The sequence below is a fragment of the Canis aureus genome, chromosome 3, assembly GCF_053574225.1.
Source record: "Canis aureus isolate CA01 chromosome 3, VMU_Caureus_v.1.0, whole genome shotgun sequence".
NCBI classification, from domain to species: domain Eukaryota; kingdom Metazoa; phylum Chordata; class Mammalia; order Carnivora; family Canidae; genus Canis; species Canis aureus.
In genome coordinates this window covers 37727955-37755125 of record NC_135613.1, presented here as the reverse complement: position 1 = coordinate 37755125, position 27171 = coordinate 37727955, and the positions used below count along the sequence as shown (strand labels likewise).

Below are 27171 nucleotides of genomic sequence, written 5' to 3'. Positions count from 1 at the left end.
CATTAGATAATATTCATTCTCTGGATGGACCACAGTTTTTATATTCACCTACTGCAGGACATCTTGGTTGCTTCTAATTTTTGGCAGTTATGAATATGTAACATGCATTCTTTTAGTCTATCCTGAAATGACTTTAAAATATCTCATTTTATATGTGAATTAAAGAGGTGTAGAAACTGAGTCTAAAGGAGATAAATGGCTTCTTCAAAGATACCCATTTAGGAGAGAATAGACCTGGAGCTTGAATCACCATGTCAGTGGTCCTCCATCATATTTCTTTTCCTTTTCTCCACAAACATGCACTGAGCATCTCTGTAGTGGATACTGTAATTCCCTCCATGGGGATACAAGGCTACTTGCCTACAGGTGCTAGTAAATAGGATATATGTACCTAATTCTAACAGGGAAGGTAGGATATAATAAAGGCCAATTGGTTACTGCAAATCTGAGTGTCTATGAGTAAAAAGAACATGGTGAGGTGGAGAGGAAGATGGACATTGCTCCTGGATGAGATAATTATGGAAAAGTTGGTGACTATGCTAAGGTATGACAGGTAACAAAGGGGCCAGATAGTGAATTAGTCAGAACCCTTCTTGGTTTGAAGTGACAAAAACCTAATACAAAGGAGTTTAAGAAAAAAGATAATTTATTGGATCACACGACCTGGAAGTCCAGCGATGCAGCTGGTTCTAGGCAGGTGTCCATCCAGTGGCTCAGATGAACTTACCTCTCCCTCTATTGCCATCTTATGACCCTGTGTTTCCCTATTCAACATTATTCATGAGAATCATTTCTTTTCTAAAAAGTTTTTTTTATTTAAATTCAATTAGCCAACATATAGTACATCATTAGTTCCAGATATAGTGTTCCATAATTTATTGGTTGCATGTTACACCTGGTTTTCATCACATCATGTGCCCTCCTTAATGCCCATCGACCAGTTATTCCATCCCCCACCCACTTCCCATCCAGCAACCCTCAGTTTAGAATGATTCCTTTTGAGGGGCAGGCAAGATGGCCTGGCAGCCCCAAACTCATGTCCTCCCAGTTGAGCAACACCAAGAGAATAGCAACCCCAGTGGAAAACTCAAGGGAAAACTCTTGATAGTTTCACCTGGGTTATTGCCCATCTCTGAAGCCACTGCTGTGGCCAGACAGTGGGTCATTCTTTGTGGGACAAGCCTAGAGATAGAGGTAGATTAAGGTGAGCTCACCTTAATCACATGGAATGGGTGCCCTATAAGAAAGAAATATTCTATAAGTAAAAGATAAGACGGTGTGAAGGGAGCTTGAGAAAATCTGGATCCCAAATGCCCACTTCTTGGGAAGGGAAAAAGCATAAGCAAAGGCCTATATGTGGAAAGGTGTAATTCTTGTTGATAGACATGTGAACAGAACATAATTGAGAGATAAATTTGCAAAAGTAAATTGAGGCCAAACTGCAGAAGTCTTTTAAGTGCTATGCCAGGGATCCAGTCATTGAGGATTTTCCCATGATCAAGCTCTCCCAAGAGGAAATGGTTAGCTCATATCCCTGTCTTGCTCTCTCTGCTCCAGATATGCTGAACTCATAATTCTTTGAATACTCTGTGTTTTCTATTCCAGGACAGTGTCTGCAGTTCCATTTCCTCTTCCTGAAATCCTTTTCTTCTTTTTTCTTCTCCTTCTCTTCTTCAACTCCTGCTTGGCTATACTGTGTTATTTAGAGGTCACTGCCTTTAGGAAGCCTTCCCAGGCTATCACCCCAATGGATGCTCCCACAGCTTTCTGCCTACATACTTCATCGTGGATGCTTATTTACATATCTATGTTGCTAGTTCCCATGTATTCAGTGCTTACAAGGTGCTTATCCTCCTTTTACATACAAGGGAATTGAACCAAAGAGAAGTTAAGTAATTACCCAGGGTATGTAGCAACAAAGTGACAGAGCTGGAATTTGAACCCAGGCAGTCTGCCTTCAGAACTTTTTGCTTATCCGCAAAAAGTTTGAGTATGTCCTATTCAGGATTAATGCCATGCCTGTCCAGGAAATATCTGTTATTTGGATAAAAGAAGGCAAGTAAATGAAAGACTGAATGGAATAGGAAGGGGTGATGAGATCCCTATCAGTAGAGTTATTCTAGCAGAGGCCTGGGGGATATAGGTGTGTTTAGTAGAGCACATTATTGCATAATTTGGCGTGTAGGATTAGACGGTTCTCAAGTTTCCTTTCAACTCTGTACATTTTCCCTTAAAGCAAAAAGAAACTGAAGGCTTTTGTGCAATCAAGTGACTCAATCACACTCATCCTTGGAAGAAATAACTCTGGCAGTGGCATGTAAGGTGGATTAAAGAAGATTGCAAATGTTTGGTTAATAGGTTATCACCTCAATCTTCTCCTGGCTGTAGGATTGGGAAGGAGGACAATTCTTCCCTATCATCAAAGACAATTAGTCTTTGATTCTTGGCCTATCATTTGGGAAGTTCAGTCCTTCCCCTTCTGAACTCAGGAATAGAAATGAGGCCACATGGCAGTTAGGAGGTCATCAGGTTGTGTTGGAAAGGGTCTTGGACTTGGAATCAGAAGAAGTGAGTTTGATTCCTGTCTATATTGGGAACCTCAGTGTTCTTATCTGGAAAATGGGACCAGGAATATCCGTTCAGCCTATTTTCAGCCTCTTCATGAGGATGAAACAACATGAGTGATGTTAAAGTACTTCTAGGATACAAAGCACAATATGTGTAGAGGAGTTGCACACAAAGGTGGTGGCAGTAATCAGCTCAGATTCCTCTCCTCCTGCCCACCACCGCTTTCCTGGATCTTCCAAGAAGAGGGTAGGGGCAGAGGAAGACAGAAGAAAGGGCCATATCAGAATGAAGGAGCAATGCCCCAGAATCATAAATTCTACCTCAGGCCCTTAACAGACTGTAAAATTGTTATCTGAAGACTGAAAGTGATTTATCGAAAAATAAAAACTCCCCCTCCACTGCAGAAAGCATCCTTAAAGATCTTATATATGATTTCATAAAGCTGCATGGCATCTTTTCAATTCCTTCCCAGGGCCGGGTAGGCCCAGAGCCCAGCATGCTGATGAAGTGGAGGGGCGGCTGAGGCTTAGGAGGAGAAAAATCCAATTACTTTTGCCCTGGGATAAAGGAATTCTGGGGATTTGAGATCACTGGAGCATAATTGGAATTCTAATAAAGTGAATTTTTTGGGGGGTGATGTGGGGATGGAGGTGGTGTGTGGGGAAGTACAAGTTCCCAATCCAGCTGTGGGAATGATTCCAAAACACTTTGTCATCAGACCTGTATTTTGCTGCCTGGAATCTTCCACAATATGGATTTGCTTGTGGGCAGCTGGAGGCAAAATTGGGAAGGAAGGAATGATTCAAAGCTCCCAGCTCCCTTGGCTGGGCAGGACTCTCCCTGAAGGTTGCCAAAAACCTGGCCAGAGTTCAGTGAACCTGGCCTCCATGTCTGGTTTTTAAAACCAAGAACCTTTGAATGCCTTTGAAGGTCTGGAAGGAGTCTGAATCGTCATATAATCTCATGAGAGGAAAATGAGATCTATGGAGAAGGACTGTCCCAAAGCCGTGTATATAAGAATAGAATCATGGGATCTTACATCCAGAAGCTTAGAAGTCATAGGTGTAATATCCCTCTATTCACAGCAAACACTACGTTATCCCAGACAAATTAATGTCTAGTTTCTGTTTGGATGTGTATACCGAAAAAGAGCTCACTCACTATCTCATAAGCTAACCCAGTGCATCATCAGATAGCCATAGTATTTGGCAATTTCTTCCTTGTATAAAGCTGAAAATGGTCTCTGCAGGACATGCATTGGGAATAGGAGTCCATAGTTTTTTTTTGCCTTTTTTTTTTTTCTTTTGAGCAGAGGTGTTCTATCACCTTGTGCAAATCACTTCGGCTCTCTGAGGCTTAATTTTCTTGTCGGTGCAAAGGAGACTATGATATAAATACTTCCTAGGAGAGCAGTGAGAATTCAATGAAACTTCCTAGAAAGCATTTAGCTTAAAACTGACCTGAAGCTCAATGAATGTTATTCTTTTTACGAGCATCTGTAGAATGGGGATACTTACATTTTGTGGGTATCACATGAAATACTTTACATAAAGCACCAAGGAGATGCTTTCTCTTTTCCCACCATTTCCTCTGTGCATGTCTTGGCCCCATATTACACTTTAAGCTTCTTTTTTTTTTTTTAATTTTTATTTATTTATGATAGTCACAGAGAGACAGAGAGAGAGGCAGAGACACAGGCAGAGGGAGAAGCAGGCTCCATGCACCGGGAACCCGATGTGGGATTCGATCCCGGGTCTCCAGGATCGCGCCCTGGGCCAAAGGCAGGCGCCAAACCGCTGCGCCACCCAGGGATCCCCACTTTAAGCTTCTTGAAGACAGGGTTCATGTCTAATTCTTTTCTGTGTTGTCCCTCCCAGGACTTGGCTTTTGGAGAGATTTCTCTGATGTGTGGAATGAGTGCAGGAGGTTCATGAATAAACCCCTTCAAGTCCCAAGGCCCTTCCTCACCTCTGTGTGGGGCCACATTCCACAGCGTACAGGGTACAGGTTACTCAGGAGCTGAGTCTTTGTGTGTGTCTTGCAGCATCTGCAGCAAGATTTCTCAAAACTCCTTTTTCTCCATGTCCCTACTCCTTCCACCTCTCCAGAACCAAAATTCTTAAATGTCCTAGTTTGAATATTGTTTCTCTGTTCTCCACTTCTCATTACAATATAAACTGGTAGCTTCAAAAAAAAAAAAAATACATTGGTAGCTTCTTTTGTTTCTCTTTGAGTTTCTCTTCTGCTCAGCATAACTAGATCTTCCACTTACTTATTCATTCCTTTAATAAACATTTTGACAGGCACTGCTTGGAGCACTAGAGATGGAGCAAAGAACAAGACAAAGTTCCTGCTCTCCAATGGAGCCTGCTTTTAGTGAGGGAGAGAGAAAAATAAATAGAAATAAATGACCATTACAATTTAATAAAGTAATGCCCATAATGAAGTAATGTAATATTCATTTGGGTTTGAGGCCAACTCTTGATAGAATGTTCAGGGAAGTCTTATGTTAGGAAGTATCAATTGAATTGAGACCTGAATGACAAAGATTTAATCACATGAAGATATGGGGGAAGAACATTCTAGATAAAGAGAGGAGCAAGAGCAAAGGTCCTGAGGTAGGGATAATCCTCTCTGTTAGGTCATTGGATCTGAGACTGAAGAATGCATCAGAATCACCTGGAGGACTATCCCTGGAGTTTCTGATCAGGTGGTAGGTATGAGGGGAGGACTGGAGACATTGCACATATGACCACTTTCTGGTGCTTCTGCTGCTGCTAGACTGAGGGTCCATACTTTGAGAACCACCAGTCAGAGAGAACATCAGTGTGGATGGACCTGAGTGAGGAGGCGAATAGTAGAATTTAGGACTGAGAAGCAGGTGGAGGCCAGATCATGCAGGGTTTCATAAAACACAGTAAGGAGTTTGGATTTTCTTCACAGGGAAATGAGAAGCCAAAGGTTTCTTGGGAAATTGACTTGATTTTTAAAACATTACTTTGGCTGCTCTGTGGAGAGCAGAGTGGATTTCGGTGGACAAGAGTGGAAATGGAGATGTGACAGGATAACTAGTGGAAAATAACAGTGTCTTGGCCTAGGGTGGTTACCAAGGATGTTGGATAGATTTCTGGCTGGACTTGGGGTGGGGCAGGCTTCTCAACGGTGACACTATGGACATTGGGGCTGCGTAATTCTTCACTGTAGGGGCTGTCCTGTGTACTGTCTGTGCTTAGTAGCATCCCTGGCCTCTACCCACTAGATGCCCCCTTCCAGATGTGACATCCAAAAATATTTTCAAACAAGGCCAAATATCCCTTGGAGAAAGGGGCAAAACTATCCCTGGTTGAGAGCCACTGGTGTTAGGGATTCATTCACCTTTCTTTCATTTATTTAACAAACATCTATTGATGCTAACAAATAGGTACGTGATGAGATTGTAGTAGGTGTCAGTATCTGGCTGTGAACAAAGCAGACCATATCCCTATCATGCTTCTGGAGTCAGAAAAGAGGTGTGTGTGTGTCAGGAGGGTGGGGATGGTGAGTAAAGGCCACCAGGGGTGGGGGGCTTTGGGGGGGGGTGGAGCCAGGGAGAAGTTAAATGTACAAAGACAACATCATCTTTAGCTGGTAGGAGATGCGGCTGGGGGAGGTGGGAGAGGACAGGAGGAAGAACATTTACATATTAATAATTTTGTCATGCAGGCAGGCGTGAATGAATTTCTGGAGACCAGAAATATATAATAGCACTAGGTCAAAATGTCACATCTCTCTTGCTCTGCCGCTAGCAGTGATAACATTAGCTCACCTGCCCTGCGCCAGGCACTGTCACCGGCATTCTAGATGGACCATCAGATAGCTCTCATTTGATATTTTTTTGCTCCAGCTGAGAACATGGGTCCAGAGAGGTTAAGTAACTTGTTGAAGGTCACACAGCTGGTGAGGAGCATGGTCAATCTTCCCACTCCTGAACCCATTGTATTTTCATGAAACTTGGCCACTAAGAATCATTTTTCTTCGGCAGCTTCATTGTGGTGGGTGGTAGGGATCTGTGAGATGGTGGTGAGGGGGATTATACTATCTTTCATAATTATCTTGGAGCAGAGAGTCAGAGAGAATCAGAGCAGGTGTTAGAGGAGCTGACCTCAAAGGCCACGTCTCCTGAAGAGCCCAGGGCCAGTGGGCCATTGTCGTCGGTGGTGTATATTTCTAGTGCAATTATCCCGTCCTCCTCTTACAACTCTCTCAGAAGTTCCTTCCGTGATCATTAAAACTGGCTCTGGGCTGCAGCTTTGAAAGCGGCCGGAACCGCCCAGGGCTGGATCGTGTCCTCGTTAAGCAGGGACGGCCTTCCAGGGACTTCAACGGGATTTCTGCCTTGTTACAAATTGAGGGAGATGCGACCGGGCTGTGCCAATTACAGGTGGGCACCTCTCCAAAGCGGTTGTTCTCCTTTGCTTTCAGAGATTCTAAGATTTCTGGCTCCATTTAACTCAAAGACAATCCTGTGTCTCCTCTGGTATGTCGCTAGCCTGCAGGTCACAGGAGCCAGAGCTGGGAGAGGACAAAGGAGAGAGCAGGCTTGGAGAGAGGAGGCGGCACCACACAGTGGTTCACTGGCTTAGGTCTTGATGGTCTTGGGTCTGCAGAGCTGCTCTGCCATGACTTTGCACGGGCACTTGACCCTTTTCTGAGACGAATGGCACAGTACCTGGCACTTGGTAGCACTAAAAGTACTGTCTGTGTTCCTGGGGCTCTGGGCTAGGGATGCTCTCCTGAGATGTGATCTATTCTTTCTCAGAGTCATGGTCAGTCAGCAGCCTCCTAGAGCAAAGCAAGAGGGACACAGGGTGATTAGAAGAGAGCTACACAGTCCTATGAGAGATGGCGCAAGTCTCCCCTGAGCCTCAGTTTCCTCATCCATAAAGTGGGATAATAATGACAGCATTCATGCATTCCCTCATTCACCATCCTCTAAGTGTGCTCACTCTGCTAGGCTCTGGAAAACAGCAATTAGCAAGTGATGGCCCTTCTTTCAGGGAGTTTATACTCTGAAAGGGTGCCTTACAATAAACAAACAAGTAGACACAGAATAGATTTATAAATTATGCTTAGTGCTCTGAGAGACTTAACATAGCATGATGCAACAAAGACTACTTGGGAGGAATCTTCTTTAACTAGAGTGGTCAGGGAAGGCCCCTTGGAGGTGACATGTGAGTGAGCTCCCATGATGACAAGGAGCCAGCTACAAGGAGAAAGGGGGGTTAGGGAGAGTATCCTGAACAAAGAGAACAACAAGTATAAAGACTTGAGATGATGGAAGGGCCTGGCATGTTGGAGAGTAGAGGGCAGTGGGTATTACCAGGAGTGCAGTAAGTGCAAGAGGCAGTGGTGTGAAATGATCCTGTAGGACTAAATGTGGCCAAGTGTGTGAATGGGGCTTTATAGGTGGTTAGGATGACCAATATGGCAAGCGAGCCTGCTAGGCCTAGCTGGGACCACCAACCCAATAGGAACTGGAGGAAGAGGGAAAAACAAGCAAAAACAGATGAGGAGAAGGGTGGGTGGGGATGCAGGGTGGATGGGCAGCTGCTCCCTGGGCATCCACTATCCTCCAGGCATCGTGCTAAAGGGTGTTTCTTTACACTTCATCCACCCAGCCACTCTGGGTGCTGCAGATGAGGAACTTAACAGTGGAGAGCTTTAATGACTTGGCTTGGATCATAGACAAAATTCAATTTGAAACCAGATTCTTAAGATCCCTGAGATCCTAAGGGATCCTAAGAGGTTTGCAACTTTCACAATATACTGTTACCTACTCAAAGCTATAGCTCTTGGTCAAAAGGAGGGAGGCTGTCTCTTTCTGACAGTCTGCTTGGGCCAGGTACTCTTCTAGGAGGCCTGTGGAGGAGACAAATCAATCCAGGTGGCCCTCGGGGCTATCAAGGGACATTGGTCATGCTTGTCCCCAGCTACTTTGGGGGACCATGTAATGATCATACAGTTGGTCTCAGTTATTAGAAAGATGAGGCATGAGGAATCCAGGACTCAAGTCAAATACAACAAATGGCCCAACCTCCCCACTTCATCTTGGAACAGTCCAGTAAAGCCTTGTTCTTTCCACAGGAACCTACTGCTTGTGAGATTTGATCCCCGAGACATGGTGTCTTGTTATGCAATCTCAATGGTACACCTTGTACCCAAAGAGGCTCTTAGAATCTCAAGGCCTGGGGGACTTTATGTCTCATGCATGCATTCTGTTGACATACCTTCCAAGTAGGTCACTCCACCAACTCACTCAGTGCCAGTGATGGGGATCTCACCACCTCTCTGGGAGGCTGCCTGTGTTGGCCCTGAGAAAGTTCTTTATATTAAGCAGAAATCTGGTAATATCACCTGTTGGCCCTAGTTCTGTTTCTGAGAATTCACAGACCAAGTCTGGTTGCTGTTCCCTGTGATGACCCTTCAAATGTTCTTTTAAGTCTTCTCTAGACTAGATAAGTCCAAGTTTTTTTTTTTTTTTTTTTTTTTTATAATGTAGACAAACTTGGGTGTAGTAAAAGGAGTGGAGATTCTGGAGTCAGAAAACCAAGATTCAAAACCCTGTTTAGTCACTTGTGCCTATTCAAGTCATTGAAGTGTGTGTGTGTCTCTGTCTGTGTGTGTGTGTGGCGTGCATGCACGCACATATGTACATGTGAATGCACATTTGCAAACATACATGGAGTGTATGAGGGTAGTGACAGCAGATTCTGAGCATCTGGGCAGCTATCAAAGGCCAAGTCTATGTTCAGAGGTTCACATCCACAATCTGATTTCATCTTCACAACTCTGCAGAAGTGATATAACTGCCTCTCCCTATTTTACCCTTGAGGAAACAGAGACCCACAGAGTTTAAACATCTTGCTCAAATCATACATCCAGTGACAGCACTTGAGTTTAAAATGAAGCCCCTCTACTCTCAAACCTCTAAAATAATAGTTAACATTACCAAGGGTAGGATTCTGTATCTGTAGATGAGAGTAAATAATGATGCCTTCTTCCTATTTTATGTTCTTTCTTTTGTTTCTGTTGGTCTCAATTCTCCAGAGAGTTGAGAAAAAATTTTTGCTTTAGTGAAGCCTCTTTTGGTTACAAAAATAGATCCCCATTTTGGTTAGCTCAAGCAAAATTGGAAATGTACTTAGGGGTTCAGGGGAAGTTTACAGAATCCAAAAGAATCAACCAGCCAAGCCTCAGAATGGACAAGGATCAGGGACAGTCTTTGGACCTCAGCAGTGAGAATTCTTAAAGTTTGTTCTAAAAGTTTGACTTTGACACAACTCAACCGCAGTGAATCCCAGTCTGTGTCTAAGGTCAAAATTCCCAGTTCCTGCTGGAGAGAGATGGAATGTCTCAGCATAGGCCAAAGTGTGGGCTCGCATGGAATAGACATCATCACTGGAAACTGGAGACAGGTTGCATGGCTAAGCAATAATTGTGAACTGGGGAACTTGTGCCCAAGAGGCCCAGGACATGAGTGGTCTCATTGTCTTCCAAGGCCTTCCTCATGGAAGAATTTGACTTACGGTAAGCCTGAATTATTTTGTTTGTTGTTTACCTTCTCCACTAGCATATAAGCTCCTTTAGGACAGGAAACATGCCAGTCTGTTCACTATTTTCGTATCAGCTCCCAGCAGAGTGTGTAGCATGTGGTGCTGACTCCATAAATAAATGCAGAACAAAATGAGTAAGTGTTTGAATCTGGACACAAATGAAGTCACCAGTTCTCTTTCTCTCCTCCTCCTCTTCAATAGTCCATTTGACAAATATTTATTGAGCACTTTCTGTGTGTCAGTAGGTGTTCTAAGTTTTGAGATACAGGAGGTTTTGCTTTTGTTCACACACTCTCTATTTCTCTCTCTCTGAGTTTTTCTTCTTCCATTGCAGATAGACTTTCTTTGTGCTGCAGAAAAGATGGCTATTTGTGGCCATTGGTACAAATTTTTTTATTTCATTGCTAAAAGAAACCCAAATAACAACAACAAAAGTAGAAACCCCTCCCCAAAACCCTAGGCCCCTACCTGCCAGTTAAATATATATATATTTTTTTAGGGGGCAAAGGACTTTGATTGGGCAACCACAGTATCACTCACTGGGCCAGAGGAAAGGAACACTGTAATTGGCTGATTAAGGTATCAAAGTAGAGGGCAGGAGGCAGAGCTGGTCCAAAATTGACAGCTCTGCTGGAATGATATGACTGCGGTGGGGAGTAGTAGCTCTTTTAAGGGAGCTGACAGACCAAAACAACAGATGTCCACTCCAGGAACATATGAATACAGGGTCTTTCTCATGCCTGATGCCAGAGTATATGCTCATCTTCATTCTTTCTCAGTATACGGATTCCTCAGTGTAATCAAGACTCCATCAAGAATTGATCATTACAAGTGTTGCCAGCTGTGGGCAGAACATTTATTTCCTTTTCTAGGGCTTAGATATGTGAGTCAATTCGGCAGATATTTATGGAGCACCTTCTATGTCCATGCAACATGTAAAAAAAAAAAAAGCAAGGATGGAAATACGGAAGAGAGAAAAACCCCTGTCATACTGGTAGCCTGAATATGGGATATGCTATATGGGTTTAAAGAAAACATCAGTTACTGTCTTACTAAGACTGGAGGAAAAGCAATCATTTTAGAAGATGTGGAAGGAAAGAAGGAAGTGATCATTGAGTACCTACTCTGTGCTGGGTTTTGTTCTAGGTGCTTTCATGTATTCATTCCCTCACTGAATGAATCTCTTGAGTTGCCTACTATGTGCTAGGCACTGTTTCAGATGCTGAGATACTCTAGGCAGTGAACTGAACAGATTAGAAATCCATGCTTTTATAAAGACTGCAGACTGGTGGGGAAAGCCAGTCAGTAAGTAAAATAAATAAGGAAACCACCTGGTCAATTAAAGGCCACACATACCAGAGAAAAAGCCAGCAAGGGAGATAGGACATGCTGGGGGGGAGGGGTTGCAGTTTTAAACAGGGTGGTCAGAGAAGGTGATGTTTGAGCGAAGAGTTGGGGAAGGTGAGGGGTGAGTCTTCAAGATGTCAAGGGGAAGGGCTTCCAGGCAGAGGGAACAGCAGGTGTCAGCCCATGGAGTGTTTGAGAGACAGTATGGAAGTGATTGTCACTGTAGGGGACTCAAAGAGGGAATGAGGTGGAGCAGAGAATGAGGGCAGATATAGAATGGCACAGGGTGGGCAGTGGGAAGATCATGCTGGGATTTCCAGGACATGGGAAGCCTTGGAGGCTTCTGAGCAGAGGAGTGACATGTGCTGACTCCCACTGATCATGCCATTCAGTAATCTCAAGGACCCTACAAGTGGTATCACTGGCCGCAATTTATGATGAGGAATGAGGAGTAGAGAGGGTATATAACTTCCACAGCATCACACTGATAATACATTTCAGAGATGGGCTTCAAGGCACATGTTTCTGATAAAAGCAGTCTTTCCATGAGATCACACTGCCTCCCTAATCCTGGCAGCCTTGCAACCTTATTTTATCATAGTTACAAAATTAAAAATCTACCTGGCCTGTCTTCATTTTGAATTTTACACATTAATTTTGCATAGCAAAATTTTATTATTCTCTCAACTGTATCTGAATAATATTCCTCAATTGTGAATATCAAAGAATTATACCTCTATTTCATAATATAAAATTATAATTAAGAGCTTAAAGGCTTTGCTATATATATATATATATACACACACACAAATACATATACATATATAAATTATACATATATACATACATACATACAATATGTATCATTTAAAACTACCTCTGAGGTTCAAGGGAACCTGGGTGGTGGTTCAGTTGGTGAAGTCTGCCTTCAGCTCTGGTCATGATCCCGGGATCCTGGAATCGAGTCCCATATAGGGCTCCCTGCTCAGTGGGGAATCTGCTTCTCCCTCTGCTCTCTCCCTATGCTTGTGTTTTCTCTCTCAAATAAAAAAATAAAATTAAAAAAATAATTGTTAGAGCTTGGGTTCCAGCACCTGACTACAAGAGAGCTTGGTTCTCCGACGGACCATTACCAGCTACACAAGGCTGGGCAAGTTACTTGACTCATAAAAAGTCTTGGTTTCCCCATCTGCAAATGGAGACAGTTACCCTTTTCTCATCTTTGGCACTGAAAGCACATAGACCTTAACCCATTCTGACTCTCAAATGGTCAAATTGGCCTAAGAGGTAGAAAGCCCTGGTTTCATCACTGGCTGTGTAAACCTGAGCAAGTCATAGGATCTCTGTGGACCTGAGGTAGGAAAGTGCTTATCTGAAAAACATATTGAATCTCTGTTCTGCCTGCCTCACGAGGTTATTAAGGATCAAAAGGAATCTATACCATTTTGTGTACTGTAAAGCATTTTATGAATGCAAATGAAATTTTAAGTATTTAGATGCATGTCTGTCTTCCATGCCAACCTTACTTTCCTCATCTGTAAAATGGTACTAATAATGCCAATGCTGCGCGGTTGTGATTATTTAAGACAATGTATGAAAACACAATCCCAGTGCCTGGCACTTAATTGTGAACCAACACATGACCATCCTCCTTTCTTCTTGGTTTTACAAAACAGCTCACTACCTTTCTTTTCCTACTTGGTCTTTAGCCTGCTCTTGGAATTATTTCACAGGTGAGAAGGTTGAGGCTTGGAGATACCGAGTGACTCAGCACAGTTTTGCAAGCAGTGGCAGAGACAGACCTGGAAACCTGCTCTCCGATCATCCCTTCACAGCAGGTCAGGAAGTCTGCTTGGAAGCTGGCCTGCCTGTGTTTTCTATCCTTGCTTCCTGCATGGTAACTTGTATGAGTCACTCAACCTCTCTGTGCCTTGGTTGCTTGATTGAAAAGGAGAGTAATTATCTCTACAAAATAGCACCTGCTTCATAGGGTAATTGGGAGGATTCACTAAGGTAATGCATGTGGCGCTTAGCAGGTGGCTAAGACATGGTACTTGTTCTCTGAGTGTGGGCTGTTCTTTTTTTACTACCTGCTGACAATGTGGCACAGTGAGTACAGACATGAGGTCAGAGGGCCCTGGGGTTAAAACAAGGCTCCACCCCTCTTACAGCAGCTGTGTGACTTACTCCGTGGAGCCTCCCTGCCTTCTATACAGAAGAGTGACAATGCCTATCTTGGGAAGAGTAGAAATTATAAACATATATAAAGTGCTCAGCATATGTGGATACTTAAATGGATCAAGTAGGGAGCTGGGAGGAGGAGAGATTTTCCAGGAGGCAGCAGCAGCAAGAACAATAGCAGGGAGGTTGAGACCAGCCTGGTGTGCTCAAATGTGTCTTTAGGAGGGCAAGGTATGGCGGGAATGACAAGGAGAGATGTAGAAAGGTCCAAATCACAAAGGACCCTGATCCCCATCCTGTGTCTGTGTGGAGCCCCAGAATGCTCTTACGCAGGGAAGGTGGGAACAGAGTTGTCTTGTTGCACTGTCATCCTGGTGGCTGTGGAGGATGGGATGGAGCTACGGGTGAGAGTTGATGGTGGGTGATGGAGGCCAATGCAGTGGAATGGGAAGAATGGAATGACTTCTTTTTTTTTTTTCCTTTTTTTCCTCACTTTATTTAGATATAGATATTTGACATTGTGTGAGTCGAAGGTATACAACAAAATGACTTGATACATATATATATTGTAACACAATGACCCCTGACCCCAAATATGGTTAATAGCTTCTGTGACCACTAACCACTAGCTGATATTTCCTGAGGGTTTACTGTAGGCCGGGATCTTACTGCTTCGTGGGCTTTGCATATATTAGCTCATTTAACTATCTAACAACCCAGTACAGTAGAGAATAGTATTATCTCTCTATTATAGGTGCAGAGATGGAGGCACAGAGAGGCTAAGGAAGCCTCAGGAGACAGACTTCATGGGACAAGGTGCAGGATCTGACATGGAGTGAAGGAGTCGGTGGCCTGCAGAGTTCTGGCTGGGATGATGGGCTGGAGCCAAAGGGTCTGGGAGAAAGAGCGGGCTAGAGAAGGGGGCAGGAGCTGTGTCTGTGTTGAAGGCACCAGGGGCCTGTATGGGAGGCTGTGGGGTATTGGGGGGAGGCGGGGACCAGCATGTGGGAGCACAGGTGTGTGAAACTCAGAGGGCTCTGGTGCTTGTGGAGGTTACTTGGGGAGTCCTGAAGCTGCGGGAGGGAGAGAAATGTCTCTGGGAAATCTGAGAGGTGGTGAGAGAAGTAAGGCCTGCATTCCGGGGCATGGGACCTTCACAGGTCTTTTCTGTCTCCCACGTCCAAGGTGTGCATGGGTCCCATTGCTGGGACCTAGAGTGCCAGGAAGGGTGTGGCTGCAGGCAGTTTGTGTATGCTTCTCAGAAGCTCTGATTTCCTCTTGACAGGGGTTAGCACAGGTTCACAGGTGAGATGGCCAAACAACCAGCCCAGCAATCCACATACATGTTGTGGCCGGGCTGTGTCTGGGGCTCCCCGCCAGTGGCTCCTCTCTACCCCTGAACCTTGGATGCTGCTGCTGGTGGCTCAGTCTCTCAGCCCCTCCTCTCCTCCCTCCCTCCCTCCTGTTCTCTTTCCCTATTTCTCTCACTCACACTTTCTCTGTTTCTGTGCTGCTTTGTTTTGGCCTTTGTCCTACTGTTGTCTCTCCTCCTCCCTCTCTCTCTACTTCTCTCTCTTCTCCCTGTCTCTGTCTCTCTGTCTCTGTCTCTCTCTCTCTCTCTCTCTCTATCCCCCCTCTCTCTTTCCCTCTCACTGGATCTGCTGCTGTCTCCTTCTCAACTCTTTTTCTGCCTCTATTTGCCTTCCTCTATCTCTCCCTCAGTCTCTTGAGTCTCTCTGCTCCTTCTATTTGTCTCTGTGTGCTGGTTTTCTTCTCTCTCTGTCTCTATATCCCTTTTTCTTTACATCTGTGTCTCTCCCTTTGTCTGTCTCAATCTCTGTGCTTTGTTGTCTGTGCCTCTCCCCCTCCTCACTACCTCCATGTTTTCTTTCTCTCCTTTCCCTCTCCCTCCCCCTCTCCTGCCTCTAGGAAGAGGGCAGAGATCACTGGGTAGGATTGGAAGTCATTAAAAGCAAAAAAAGGAGAAAGGGCTCCTTTTCTCCTGCTTGCCCCTGGGGAATGCCTAACAATGAGAGACACTTTGGTGGGTAATCGATAGGAACAAGATGCAACTAGATGTCTTTGTTGGGCAGTGGCAGCCGGCAGTTTCCTTTGACCGGAGCCCCTGGGAATGGCTGGCCCCTCGACCAGGCTCAAACAGAGTGTATCACAGTGGAGCGGACCTGAAGTGTGAGCCCAGCACACCCTGACCCCTGGGGCGCCTCATTTCCATCACCTCCTCTCCCTCCCTCCCTGGCCCTCCTCCCCTTTGGTACTACTTCTGGAATATCATTAATAGAAAGAATCTCCAGAATGGACAGGGGAGAGATTGTAGCCAGCACACGTGTGGGGTTGGCTAATAATCAGTCTTGAGCTGGAGCAAGAATCTTCATCCTGCTAAGCCCAAATTTCCTCATGGGTAAATGAGGGAGACTCATACCTGAAATCCATTCTGAGCAAGGCAGCCAGTTTTCTTTTTCAACAACAAATCTGATCAGTGCTTCCTGCACTTAAACTCCCACAGCAAGGATCACATGTTTTTTCTCACTGCTGCATCCTAGCACCAAGCTCATGGGAGGTGCTTAATAAACATATGTAGCATCACACACAGTGGGTAACCTATACGTGTTTGTCAAATGAATGGACCTGACTGCTTCTACACCTGAAGTACCTGGCTGACTTCTTTCTTTCTCTGCCTTCCCAAGGTGCCAGCTCTGGATAAGATTCCAGATCTTCCTGCCCAGCTCTGTCATCCTTTCCTTGTTTCCCTCCTCCCTGTGTGTGACCCTCAGATGTTAGGGGGATAAAGAGAAAAGGCGGGGAGTCACAGGGAGGAAAAATAGAACACTGACCTCTGGGACATAACAAAACCAGCAGAAGAATGCACATAACAGCAGCAGCCTGGACTTGGGCTGGAATGTTAAGGAAGGACCTCAGAGATCCTCAGGTCTGCTCCTCTACCTCCCATTTCACAGATGACAAACTTCTAGAGAAAGGGAATGCTTGCCCAGAGTAGCATGTCCCTGTGGTGGAGATGGGCAGAGAGATGGGTTCTGCAATCTCTCAAAGCTTTTCAAACATTATCTTTGGTCTTTATATCTACATACCCCTATGCCTCGGTCAGTATAAGCCCCACAGAACCCCATTCTCCATTCCAGTCTTTTTTTTTTTTAATTTATTTATTCAGAGAGAGAGAGAGAGAGAGAGAGAGAGAGACTGAGAGGCAGAGACACAGGCAGAGGGAGAAGCGGGCTCCATGCAGGGAGCCCGACGTGGGACTTAATCCTGGGTCTCCAGGATCAGACCCCAGGGCTGCAGGCGGTGCTAAACCGCTGCGCCACCGGGGGTGCCCTCCATTCCAGTCTTAAGAACAGAGAACCAAATCTTCCCCATCCTTCTAAATACAGTCTAATGGTGGGACGCACTCCTAATCCTTGGCCGACAGGCAAACAGGCTCTCACTTTTGCAGAATCAGCCACAAGGAACTGCTTGCTGCCTGGTTCATGCCTACTTATTCTTCAAGAGTCAACCTTCCCTGAAGCCTCCCATTCTAAGGCATGCCCCCTGTTTTCTGCTTCCTCTATATTTTATACATATCTCTTCTTTGGACTTCTCATATTGTTTCCTTTTAATCAGGCTTATGATGTATAATTTATATGTAATAAAGTTAATCAATTTTGTGTATATAACTCAATGAGTTTTGACAGATGTGTGCAGGAGTATGACTACCACCACAATCAAGATACAGAATACTTTCATTCCTGCCCCTAAATTAAGCCCATATCCTGCACTTAATTCTCTACCATAGCCAGCGCTAGGCAACCGTCGATTTGATTTCAGCTGCTATAGTTTTGCCTTTTCTAGAAGCTCTTATTATTAAGAATTATTTTGTATCTGGTTGCTTTCACTTAGCATAATGTTTTTGTGATTTATTAATGGTGTTACATATATCAGCAATTCTTTCCATTTTATTTCATTAAAATGAAATTTTATTTATAAAATTATATATAAAATGAAATTTATTTCATTCTAGCAATACTTAATTAAGATAGCATTCTGTCCCTGTTGTGTGGATACACTACAATTTGTTTAACCATCAGATGATGGGCATTTGGATTGTTTACATTTTTTGACTTGTAAATACTCTTATTCTGCTATTGACTCTTACTTTGCTATGCATTTATGTTTAGTTCTTGTTTTATTTCCATATGTTCTCATTTCTCTTGAGAAAATTCTCAGGGGTAAGATTACTAGATCTTTTTTTTTTTTTTTTTTTTTTTAGATTACTAGATCTTATGATAAGTGCATGTTTAGTTTTCTAAGAAACTCTCAAATAGTTTCCTAAAGTGCTGGACCATTCATTCTCCACTAGCACCAGTAATGCACAAGAGTTATAGTTTTTCTACATCTCTGCCAACACTTGATATTATTAATCTTTTTATTTTTAATCATAGTAGGGTGAGTACTCATTGTAGTTTTAATTTGCATTTCACTAATGATGTTGAGAATCTTTTCCTTGGTGCTATATCTATTCAAATATTTTGCCCACTTTCATTAGGTTGTTTTTATTCTTATTATTGAGTTGCAGGTATGCTTTTCATATTTCCAATGCAAGAGTTTAATGATAAGTATGTTTTACAAATATTTTCTCCCACCCTATGGTTAGTTTTTTTGAGACATGTCCAATACCATTTACTTCATCATGGCTGGTCCTGAGGTTCATTTATTATCCCTCTGAGCCTTAGTTTTCTTATCTGAATATGCTTATTATCTAAATATTCTTATCTGAATACTTGTAAGAGTAAAATGCTCCTAAAATGTATCTGCTTCTTAAAAGTTTTGAGGATTCAAAGAGAGAGTGAATATATAACTCTTAGCATAATGCCTAGAGCTTGAAAACCCTCAGCTAATTATTATTTGATTTTTATTCATTCCATCTTTGCTCACTCAAATAGTCCTTTTTGGATATTACCTTATAGTATTGACAACTGGTAGCTGGAAATAACTGTGTAGAGCTCAGGAAAGCAGTTGGGACTAGAAAGAAATCTTTTGAAGTACTTAGCATGTAGATGTCATTTGAAGTCCTGGGTCTGTTGGGGCTGACTGAGTCTTGGTATAGTGAGATGACCACAGCTGGAATTCTGGCCAATTCTAACATCTAACGGATGGGCAAAAGAGGAGAGATTTATGAAGAATAATGCCTGGGTGGAGGAGGAAAGCCAAGACAGAACAAAGTCATAGAAGCTGAGGAAGGAGTGAGATCTAAAACACAAGGAATCACTAACAATGTCAAATGCTATAGAGGAGGTGAGCCCTAAAGAAGGGACAAAACCAGGGCATCATTACCTACTGAGCCTTGCTTTCAATGGAGGCAAGGCAGGAAGTCCAATGATGGCGGGGAGCAGGGGTTGAGAAGTAAGCAAATGATCAGGTTTTAGGAGTATCAAGCATGTATTTCATCCCCCCAACACCAGATTAATTTTCATAGAAATGAGAGAAGAGATGGTGATAACAGGTTCCTCAGAGGGTAGCAGTTGTAGAGGAAATTTTCTTTTTATAGTATGGGACAGAATAAGCATATTCTTAGACAGTAGGGTAAAAGAAGAAAACAATGGAGAGCAAATACTTGAAAGGACCCAAAAGAGGACGCCTGGGTGGCTCAGTTGGTTAAGTGTCTGCCTTTGGCTCAGGTGCCTGGGATTGAGCCCCACATGGGCCTCCTTGCTTCTCCCCCTTCCTCTGCCACTCCCTCTGCTTGTGTGTGCTCACTCTTAAATAAATAAATAAATAAATAAATAAATAAATAAATAAATAAATAAATAAATAAATTTTAAAAAAGAAAACACAAAAGAGAGGGGTTAATGGAGAACATGAGTCCCTTGAGGAAGGTATGGCATCCAGATGACAGGATTAGTCTGGAATAGGGGAGTCAGGTGGCTTTATACTGTGTCAGCCAGCTGAGCTGGAAAAGGTGACCCTTTACAATTCTGTTAGAGTTGACTAGGAGAGAGATTTGCATGTAATTTGGAAGATACAAGCTCTGAAAGTCACTGTGGTTAAATGGGTCAAGGGGTAGGTACCTGTGGAGGTGTAGGGGGACACCAGCTTATCTTGGCAATTTCCTGGTGCGATTCAAATGCAGAAACATCAGAAAATTTCAGCTTGTCTTTATTACCCTCAACTCTGTGCTGCTTCTGCCTGCCTGCCTTGCTCTCCAATACCAATCCCAGACCCACAGCCAGAAGCAGTGGCATCTTCTAAACAGTCTTCCAAAGACTTTTCCATCAGCTTTCCTTTGCAGACCCTCTCTAGCAGCTAGGTGTGCCTGGCTCTCCATATTCCTTTATGAGCTCCAACATCCCCACTCATTCCCGTATTTCAGGAAGGTTGGATAGTGACTTTTATTTGATTGTCCAACTCCCACTTTTGGGGACCTTACTTCCTAGATTCTCTCACAGTTATAGAATGTGCTTTCCTACAGTAAATCTTTTATTCCATAATACTCATAGAATTTCAGCTTCCCTTATTGAGCCCTGACTGATATGGGGTGGATGGGGTGCTACTATTCAGATCAACAGAAGGCACTAAGAGTGGGTGCAGAAAAGGAGTAAAGGAGTAGATGTCAAAGGAATTTAGGTCACATGAAGTTGTAGGGACCAGGCTAACTGCAGAAGGGATAAAGGTTGAGGGATAAAGGTTGAGCCTTGAAAAGTTTGGAAAAGCTCTAGAAAATAGTGTATAATAAGCAGAATAACAAGTAGAGAGAACTCTACTGGACAAGTCAAGGGGTTGGGAGGTGGCTGGGAGGAATGCCAAAGGTAGGAGGCTTGAATTCTCATCCTGGACCTATCCTTCATCAGCCTGATAGCCTTGGATAAGTCACATATTTTCCCCTCTGTGGCTCTCATTTGCCTATTTGTTCTACTTCTTCCTCTACTCTATATTCCAGGAAACTGCATTCCCCAATTCTTGGGGCAAGTTCCAAATAGTCCGGGCCCATGTATGGTGGTAGTAGAAGACCAGATGGGGAGAAGGGAGAAAGCTAGGGTATCTGCCACCTGTAGTCCCATAGAGTCCTCTCTATAGCTCTGACTCCAAATAGCCTCTTCCCTAAGGGTCCCCGCTTCTGATTAGCCAGCAGCTGTTCCCTTCATGGTCCTTGGTCTAGCCAGAAGGTCTGAAAATGGCAGCAATCTGGGTTACCACTTCAGCTTTTCTATCACCCATGTAATGAGGCTCCTGTAAGAAATCTTTTCTGTTTGAAATACTAGAGTGGATTCTGTTTTTCTGATTGATATATTCATCTGTACAATGGCATTGATACTGCCCACCTCCCAGGGTTATTGTGAGATGATGGATGTATTATACGGCATTTGAAGAAAAGTAGTAAGAGCTACTCTATTAATTTAGGCACACCTCTCTGGGATAACTACTACTGAGTGAATCCCAGTATGCAGACGCTTCTCGTTCGTTAATGCATTTACTGCATATGTGTGACCCTGGGTGACTTAGCTCACTCTACGTACCTTGGTTTCCTCATCTATAAAATGGGAAACTCTACCTCATAGAATTATTGGGGTGAGGTCTTACACATGAAATGCTTAGAACAGAGTCTGGCGCATATTAACTACACTGTGAACATTAGGTATAATTATTACAAATTTTAGCCACTATTTTTGCTTTTTAAAAATTATTTCACAGAAAGCTCAAGGAAACTGAAAATCAGTGAGGTTACATAATTTGTTCAGGGTCTCAGAGATAGTAGATTATAAAACTTGATCTTAGGTCCCTCTGACCCCCAGATTGTGCTCTTTCCTTTGCTCCCTTTCCAATGCTGGTTATGTCTAACTGGGCAGATAGAGGGCCACAGCAGCAGCAGCTGCTACATGGAGCAGCTCTTGGCTTCTCTGCTCCCCTTCCCTTCCTTTGTATAGCTTCTATATTTAAACCCTAGTGCAACCAAGCCTCAGCCCTAAGAACAGGATGGACTTGATCCTGGTAATAAGTCCCCCGAGAGGCCCTGGCTAGCAGAAGGGCAGCCAGAGATTCACAGATGAGGAGGACAGCTGCTGGCCAGGGAGGGGGTGTCTCTGCCTAGGCAGATTCCCTCCACCAGTGCTCGAGGAGCTATTTGCATTCTGGAGGCTTTTATTACCAACAGGCAGCACTCAGCTTGGGTCTCTCCTCCCCCAATCTCTCCTCAGCCCAAAATATATTGAGCTGTGTTGGAGGCAAAGTGTATTTTCAGCCCTGCTGGGTCTTCAGGGAAATGCTACCACGGAGAAGAGCCAGGGAGCTATGAGGGACTTTGAATCCCTCCTCTAGCACCTGCCCCCACATCTGCCCAAGTGCTGCTGCCTGGCAGGCAGCTGCTACCTCACAAACTTAGTGGTCAGGTCTGCTTCAAGGCTGGCATTGACCTAAACAACCTCCTCTGTGGTTCTCTGCAGACCAGTCATTTTGTATCTTTGGAATTCAGTTTATACCTGTAACCCATTCTTCCCTCCCCTGCCCTCTTCTCCCTCCCTTGCCAACACTGGACTTACTACCAGACTGGAGAATACAAATAACAATAATAATAAGCCTGTGCAGATTCACATCTGTTATCTCATTTGAGGCTCTTCTATGAGGTAAATGCACCAGATAGACAAGGAAGAAATTGAACCTCAGAGTGATGAAGTAATCCATCCCAGGTTATGTAAGGTGAAAGAGGGGGAGCCAGGGTACAAACCCCTTGAGACTGGCTCCAAACCCAGAACTCTTAATCCTGTGCTATGCTGCCTCTGAAATGGTTGATACTAATTTAGTTGTTGAAGTTCTGGCTTGCTGGCTTAATAAGCAGTTCTTATTGTCTTCTAGTACTGCATTAAAACAAGAGTTGACCAAACAACCTGAAAGCTCATGTTTTCATTAAGGGCTCATGGCCTCTAGTTGAAATCTGAACCTTGAAATGCTGTTCGGGTCTCCTCTGCCCCCATCGAAAGTACCATAAACATTTGTTGATTGCTTAGTATGCATCATGCCCTTTTCATGTACAACTCATTGTGAAATGGAGATTACTGTTGTCATTTTACAGTTAAGATCCTGTTTGGGATTACCCAGTTAGTTAATAGCAGTTGCAGAATCCACACTAGGGCTTCTCCAGGTGTAAAAGTCATTTTAAAAATATCTGGCTCTTCCTCCTGTGTCATATTGCATCACATTCTTTAATGATTCTGAAGGAAAAATTGTAGTGAAGAACTTGAGAATGCATTTTAACACTTCTCTTGTTGCTATAATTAACACTTGTTGTCAACTGGGATTGTACTTCATAGTAATCTGACCACAGAGGCATAAACAAATAGAGTCATATTTTCAGGGAGTAGGGGTCAGATAGATGATCTAGAACTAGTGAAACTCCTCTAGCAAATATTCAAGGACCCAGGCTCCTTCCAGCTTTCTGCTCTGACATTTTAAGTACAGTTGACCCTGAACAACATGGGAGTTAGGTGCCCCCAGGCCTCCTGTGAGTTGAAAATACATGCACAACTTATGATCCCCTCCAAATTAACTTCTAATACCCTGTTGATGAAATGGGCAAAAGACATGAAGAGAAATCTCACAGAGGAAGACATAGACATGGCCAACAAGCACATGAGAAAATGCTCCGCATCACTTGCCGTCAGGGAAATACAAATCAAAACCACAATGAGATACCACCTCACACTAGTGAGAATAGTGAAAATTAACAAGACAGGAAACAACAAATGTTGGTGAGGATGTGGGGAAGGGGGAGCCCTCTTGCACTGTTGGTGGGAATGTGAACTGGTGCAGCCACTCTGGAAAACACTGTGGAGGTTCCTCAAAGAGTTAAAAATAGTTCTGCCCTACGACCCAGCAATTGTACTGCTGGGGATTTACCCCAAAGATACAGATGCAGTGAAACGCCGGGACACCTGCACCCCGATGTTTATAGCAGCAACGTCCACAATAGCCAAACTGTGGAAAGAGCCTCGGAGTCCATCGAAAGATGAATGGATAAAGAAGATGTGGTTTATGTATACAATGGAATATTACTCAGCCATTAGAAACGACAAATATGGGCAGCCCAGGTGGCTCAGCGGTTTAGCGCCGCCTTCCGCCCGGGGTGTGATGCTGTAGACCCGGGATCCGGTCCCCACACGGAGCCTGTTTCTCCCTCTGCCTGTGTCTCTGCTTCTCTCTCTCTCTCTGTTTCTCTCATGAATAAATAATAATAATAATAAAAAGACACTGCAAATATCCACCATTTGCTTCAACATGGATGGAACTGGAGGGTATTATGTTGAGTGAAGTAAGTCAATCGGAGAAGGACAAACATTATATGGTCTCATTCATTTGGGGAATATAAAAAATAGTGAAAGGGAATAAAGGGGAAAGGAGAGAAAATGAGTGAAAAATATCAGTGAGGATGACAAAACATGAGAGACACCTAACTCTGGGAAACGAACAAGGGGAAATGGAAAGGGAGGTGGGCGGGAGGTTGGGGTAACTGGGTGACGGGCACTGAGGGGGGCACTTGACGGGATGGGCACTGGGTGTTATGCTATATGTTGGTAAATCGAACTCCAATAAAAAAATATATATACAAAAAAAAATCAAGTGGGCAAAAAACAAAAAACAAACAAACAAAAAAAAAAACAAAAAAAACCCCACAAAACCCTGTTGACCAGAAGCCTTACTGATAATAAACAATTGGATTAACATATTTTACTGATAATAAACAGTTGATTAAACATATTTTGTATGTTCTATGTATTTTGTACTCCATTCTTATAATAAAGTAAGCTGGAGAAAAGGAAATGTTATTAAGAAAATCATAAGGAAGAGAAAATACATTTATAGTACTATGCTGTAAAAAATTTGCATTTAGTAGACCTGTGCAATTTAAACCCATGCTGTTCAAGGGTCAACAGTATGTAACTTTTGTCTTTCTGCTTGCAAGATGGGTGTCTTGGCTGTAAGCATCAGGTCTGCATTCCAGGCAGGAAGAAAGGTAAAGGATAAAACAAACAAACAAACAAACAAACAAACAAACAAAAAACTACATGACATTGGAGTCTTTTGGTCTCTATCAGAGACACAGTAAATTCCCTGGAAACTCTACCCCATAGACTTTTGCTTACATGGAATTGTGTGGAAAAGGTCATGTGGCTGGCTACCTATGGCCATAAGGGTGTCTGGGATGTGAATAGTTCTAACTAGGTACATGGAATCTTGAAACAGAATCAGAGTTCTGTTGATATGATAAAGAAAGATGAGGAGAGAACTCAATGACCCCCTGTCCCTGTATATTTGAAGTGGTCGGTAAAAACGACAGTGAGCATTCTATGGACTTTAATACATTTCCCTGATCATCTCCAAAGCAAGTTACCATCTTTTCTTGAACTTCTCATTTTCATTAATCTTGAGTCTAAAATTTAGCAAACTATTTACATATTTTCCCCTTGCACAAGGGATACATAATGTCCACTAAACTGAGAGATCCCTGAGGACATGTATTAGGAGAACTTATTTCTTAGGGCTCACATGTCACTAAGGGACATCCACGCCATTTCTTGGAGTAAAGAATACTTGAATAACTCTTCTATCCCAGCCCTTTATCCCTTACTCATCCCACCTTATGGAAGGAGAATTTCCTTCTTTCTTTTTTTGTTCCTTGATATGAAAAAAATTCTAGATTGGAGGAAGTAATGTTATAAATTGGGCTTTTGGGTGCAAGACAGGTGCTATTTCCCACATAGTTGACTGAGTGAATATCTGTTTCATGGACCCTTTCCTCAGCTAGATCTCAAGGACTATATACCTGGTGGTAGGGGCAGGGGGTAGCCTGGAAGGAAGCCTGATTCTGACATTTGACTCAAGCAGTATACATCATGCAGTTCTGCAACCAATAATGTTGGTATCTTGATCTCCATTTGATTCCCTTGATTATTTCCTCCATTCGTTTAAGATTGAGCAGTGGGAAGGTTTGATTATCATCTCAGAGCAACACACAGTAGCAGGGGTGGCTATTTTCCTTCTTTGCTTCCTAGCCACGTGGGGACAAAATTTGGTCAAAAAAACATGATTGATCAAATGGATAATGGAAGTGAAAGCAACTTATAAAGTGCTGCTATCAGATAGAAATTATTAGTATTACTATATTTTTAAAAGTTTATTTTTTTTTAAATAATCTTTACACCCAGCATGGGGCTTGAACTCATGACCCTGAGATGAAGAGTTGTATGCCCTACTGACTGAGCCAGCCAAGTGCAGCCCCCGCCCCCCCCCCCACAGTATTGCCATGTGAGGATTTAATAAAATCCTCCTGTCCTGAGAGGAAGAATGTTGGCTTTGGATGGAACATGGTCTTTTCAGGAGCTTGTAGCAGTGTGGTGAGGGTAACGAATGAACAAAAAGAAAAGGAAAAAACATGTGATCTCAAAATGATCAACCAATACATGCTTTTGTGGGGATGAATAAAATCTTGTCCATGGGAGTCTAGTAGGGAGGCATACATATGCAGGAGTAACTCTAAGGTAAGATGTTAAGGAAGTTCTGTACACTAATTACAATGAAAGCAGAGAAAAGGGGAATATTACTTTTGACTTGGAGGTAATTGTGAATATGGATTTAGGGAAGGCTTGGAACAGACAGATAGTTGAGCTGAGTTTTAAAAATGAATAGGTACTTTAAAAGGTAGTACTTGTTAATAACAATGTTATTGAGTCTCTGTACTAAAAGATCATATATGAAATTTGGTAATGAACCCAGCAACTGTGTTTGGTGGGTGGGTATTATTTTCATTATTTCATTATTTATTTCATTATTTTTTTTTAGATGAAGAAAATGGTATTGGCAGAGAACAGTCAAAGAGGAAGGACATCATCCAAGGCATGCAAGACAGAAAATGATGTAATTCTGGTATGATGACTCATATAAGGCCCACAATATATTAAACACCTACTTTGTGTTCACTATTTTGTGGCCACTAGGAGACCAGTGTGAGTGTTAGGAAGAATTGAGGGAAATAAAGAACTATCAGCAGAATTTAAAAATCTAGGTGTTAAAATCAATCAAATTTGGTGTTGTATTTGTTTTGGTTTCCCCAGAAGTAAACCCTGAGACCAAAATGCAGATGCTAATACTTTATATGGGAGGCAGTACAGGACTCAGTGGTAGAGGAGAGGGAATGTGAAGCAAGAAAGGAAAGAAAGCCAGTAAAGGGGCTTTATCCAATATATTACTTTTGTGAATAAATGGAACAATATCCCATTGGGAGATCCAGTGTTGAACACTCACTTCAGAGTTATTTTACCCAAGGTGCAAGGGAGCTATGATATTTATGCACTAACTTCTGTTAGTCCTTGCTTGAGGGCTACTTTTAAGGGCTGCTAACTTTCTGATATTTCCTCCTGTCCACATGTGGACAGAGAAATTTTCAGTGGCCAAAGAGAACCATGGAGTAGAGTTTCATGCTGGC

General features: G+C 43.1%; 1 long non-coding RNA gene across 2 annotated transcripts in view; it reads left to right on the top strand.

The window, feature by feature from the left end:
• The window catches only part of LOC144310678 (uncharacterized), a 51498-nt gene extending 24770 nt beyond the window's left edge, over positions 1–26728 (top strand). The window contains exons 2-4 of one of the 2 annotated variants that reach the window (XR_013376338.1): positions 13241–13345; positions 14443–14504; positions 26529–26728. This is a non-coding gene — a long non-coding RNA (uncharacterized LOC144310678). Of the gene's footprint in view, positions 1–13240; positions 13346–14442; positions 14505–17157; positions 17321–26528 lie in introns of those variants that run through there. The other variant, XR_013376339.1, reaches the window with a different exon arrangement.
• Positions 26729–27171: the final 443 nt, after the last annotated feature.